A 4,373-nucleotide genomic window follows, 5' to 3' on the forward strand; every position below is an offset into this window, starting at 1 on the left:
CACCATCCCCCATCCCTGGCTGTACTTTTACCCTGGCTCTGTGCCCTCACCAGTCAGAAGGTGAAGGTGTGGGGCACAGTCTTTCAGGGCTCACAGGCCCCAGCTGGGATCTGCTTCCCTTGAGGCAGTGCAGGCTTCTTCTGGCTCTTGGCTCTTTTCTCTGTCCACCGGCCCCTTGAGGACTGGGCCTCCAAGGTTCGAGAGGAATCGTTATGGGAAGCTAGCCTGAGTGAGCCTCACTGGATCCTCCTCCCTTAGTGCACCCTTTGGGGACTCAGAACCCACCCTCGGTGCAGCTGCTGGGATGGGACTGAGGTCACTTATATGGGGTTCAGAGAAAGGAGGTTTGTTCCTTCTTCAGTATGAGAAATAGCAATGGTCTTCTTTCTGCTGCTGTCACCACTGGTGGCTACAAGCTTTGGAGACTTGTCCTCCTGGTAATAGCTGCCCAGCTTCGGGCTGCCCCCATGGTGGCCCTTCCCACAGCTCACACTTCCAGAAGGAGACACCCCGTGGTCACCAGGCCTGCCATCTGTAGGAAGGGGCACTTTAGGCTTGAGGCAGCAGCCTGCTTGGTGTGATCCCCTTCTGGCCGCTGCCACTCTTGAAATCGCCCTTCTGCTAAGGGACAGGAGATGAACCCTGACAGTCACCCCGTATTGCTCTGCTCCTCAGGGTTCATCACCTGGGAGGGCATCTGCACTGCTCCACCTGCCTCTGCCTCCATGGCCCTAGAGGAGCCGAGTCGGTGGGACTACATCAATCATTCTCCCCAGCCCTGCAGGTAGAATCAGCCAGCATCTCAGACTATCCCCGTGTAGGCCCTGCTCTCATATGGTGGGTCTTCCATTCTCACTCACCCGGAGAGCCACAGGCAAGTCCTCTGGAAGGAACCTAGCTCAATGTGGTGAACACAATAGTCTCAAAACTTAAGCTAGGTATGGTGTGCACACCCACAACCCCTTCGTATAATTTAAGGGGTCTTGCCTCTAGGAGAATAAGAGCCGCTACCCACACTCATGATTGTCTCTCCTCCCCTGCGAGGCTAATTTGTCCTACTCAGTCTCCCTTGCTGTGCTAGCTGGGGTGTGTATACAAACAACCCCTGGGACATATGGCCTTGAGCTGTCCCACTCTTCCCCAGAGGGTGACCAGGCTTAGACCCACACTCCAGGCTTGACAGCAGAGATTCTCAAGTGTCAGGGCATCCACACTAACCTGTTCCCTTGCTATAAATTCAATGCATGTTCCTTTATTCCATTCCTAGATGTCTCAATGTGGTAGTTTTGAACCGGGCAGGGCATCTGGATAACAAGCAAGACACTCTCCCTCCCAGGGATTCTGATGCAGGTGGCTCATCCACGTCATTTGGAGAAAGTGTATTTTATAATCTTTGAATTACATCACCATTTTTTTTAAAAAAAATCAACAACAGGTAATATTGTTACCAAAATCACAAATAGCAACGGTGTCTTGAGTTTATGTGTTAATTACCATTTTGGAGAAGTCTGAAACTCTCCTTTTGGCTGAATTATCTGTTATCTTTTCTGAGCTTAGATCTCTGAGTCCTGGGACCCTGGAGAGAAGGAGTCCAAGAAGGTATTAAATAGTTAAATAAACGAAATGGCTACCTGAAGGAAATTAAATATGACCACACCTTATAAATATGACTGAGAATATTTTTTCCGGGTATGTTTGGGGTGGTCTGCCTGGGATGACTAAAGAGATGCCATCAAAGAGCTAAACAGTCATCTTTCATAGCCACCGAAACTGCAATGCAGAGCCAGCTGGGGAGACATGCCATTTGTATTAACACACCACGAGCAACACAGACAATGACAAGTGTTCGTGAGGATGCAGAGAAATCGGAACCCTCATATATCACTGATGGGTATGTACAATAGTGTAGGTGGGAAACAGTCTGGCAAGTCCTCAAAGTACTAATCATAGAGTAATCACACAAGCCAGGAATTCCACGCCTAGGTATCCACCCCAAATAAATGAAAAGATATGTTCTCACAAAGCCTCGTATGTGAATGTTCAGAGCAGCATTGTTCATAATAGCTCCAAAGTCAAAACAACACAAATGTTCATCAGATGATGAGTGCATAAACAGAACGTGGTGTACTCACACGTGGACCATCATTCAGCAGTAGGAAGGACTGCAGGATTGACACTCACGCTACGACGCGGATAAGCCTTGAAAACATTGTGCCAATTTAAAAAGCCAGTCACAAGAGGCTTGAAGTTGTATGGTTCTCTTTACTGGAAATGTCCAGAATAAGTAAATCTATAGAAACAAAAAGTATATTAGTGGTCATTTAGGGCTGAGGTGGGTAGAGATAAGAATGATTAATGGTGGGTGGCCCCTGTGGCTCAAAGGAGTAGGGCACCAGCCCCATGTACTGGAGGTGGTGGGTTCCACCCCAGGCCCCAGCCAAAAACTGCAAAAAAAAAAAAAAAAAAAAAAAAGGAAAGGTTAACTGATAGGAGAGTTTTTTGGAGTGAGGAGAATCTTCTTATGCTAAATTATGATAATGGTTGCACAACTCTGAGTATACTAAAATCCATTGAATTTTATACTTTAAATGGGTAAATGTTATGTGTAAATTATATCACGGTAAAGCCACTTTTTAATAAAGTCACTATGGATAGAGAAAAGTTGTCTCAATGGCAAGCCCATAACACAAAAATGACCAGAGTAGACCCTTTAAATTGCAAGTGTTGATGTGGAGGAGAGCTGCTCCCATGGCAGCTCTGTGTAGTCTAGTCCAAGATTTTTATTTAATGTTGGTTAAAGATCCTGCCAAGCACTGCCAAGTTCACAGCTGGTCTAGGAGAGTAAGTTATTTGTTGACAGGCTTCCTGAACGGAGAGGCTCAATGTCCCCAGCGTTTGGACCTCAGTATTCCCGAGGGTCAGCACCCCCTGCGGTTTAAGCACACACTTCAGGGTGGAATTTCAGCAGTCCCACGTAGTGTTTTGCCTGTGACATGTTAGCTAAATCTGGTACAGGCAACAAGCCATGATCCAAAGAGGATCTTTGTGAAAACTACAGTTTTTTTTTTTTTTTGTATAAAAACCTTTTCATTTGAAAAATTACTCCATGTCCACCTGCATTTGTAGGTTTATTTGAGTCACTTGGCTGGAAAAAGAGATGGAATTTTTCAACATGACCATTTTATAGCTTGAAAGATAAACTTTTTTTTTTTTGTTCTGCTTCAAATATTCCACTTGTTGCTAAGATTCTGCCAATGAAAGTTGAGCTTCCCCTTTAGGATTATTTACACTGTCTTCTACGGTTCACTCTGGGTATTGTCATAGCCATAGAAATGGAACCTCTAATTCAGCAACTTCAAACTCTTGAGATGTAACATCCTATGTTGCTCGGTCTCCTGGCGTTTCCCTACTCCTTGTCAGAGAACCTGGAATGAGACTCTGAATTCTTAGCCTCAGTCTTACCACTAAACTGCGCCTTCAGTTGCTAACATTTAAATTAATTAACTTAATGTAATTAAGTTAAAGGGAAATGTCAATGCTGGATGAAACATTAAGGAACTCAAGATTCAAGGCCTTCATTCTGCCAATCAGGACAAGGCTTTATGGAAGGTCATGCACAACTCACAAAGCTTGTTCTTTTGGACCTCAATTTGCTTATCTTTGAAATGGAATAGTTAATGTTTTCCCTTCACTGTTCATTCGTAGAATTCTTATAAGGATAAGGTAAGATCATCTCTGGGGAACCATTTTAAAAAATCTTCTAGCTAAGTAGTACCTTTAGTAAACATAGGGAAACTCAAGGTAACTTTATTGTGAGAAGGTCATTATCTCCACTGAGAGAATCTGAGAGCCTAAGTGAAGTCATATCATGGGAATACCCAGAATAAGCAATTAAGCTCATGCCCTATTCTGAAGAGCCTTGACTGATGAGACTAGAAAAGTTAAATCAGTTTCTGTGTCTGGGAGGGAAGCTGCATTTTATAAAGTATTTCTTCGTATCTTTCAAATGTTCATCTCCTTTGTAATTTTTCATTGAGATTAGTTTCTAAGGATTAGAGCAATGAGAGCAAAGATTTGATGTGATGTTCTAATGCAAAGAAGTAGGCTTCCAGTGAAACCATTTTGCCATATTGCTGGGGTAAGTGTTACCTTGAGTCAGCCACAGGAAAAGGGGTTGAGACAAGACAAAGAGTCGGTTCCAGAAAATAATATTGGAAAACTGGATATAGATGTCAATTGTTGATCTGAATATGAGAAGATGGAACAATGTAGACGTTCTTGGTTTTGATTTGAATTGAGGGAATGTTTCTGAGGATTCATAATGTTATGGTAGAAAGGACAGATTTCCAAGGCAGTGCAATCATCTCACTGTG

This window comes from Otolemur garnettii, unplaced genomic scaffold, assembly GCF_000181295.1.
Source record: "Otolemur garnettii isolate 467f Iridium unplaced genomic scaffold, OtoGar3 scaffold00063, whole genome shotgun sequence".
Lineage (NCBI taxonomy): Eukaryota > Metazoa > Chordata > Mammalia > Primates > Galagidae > Otolemur > Otolemur garnettii.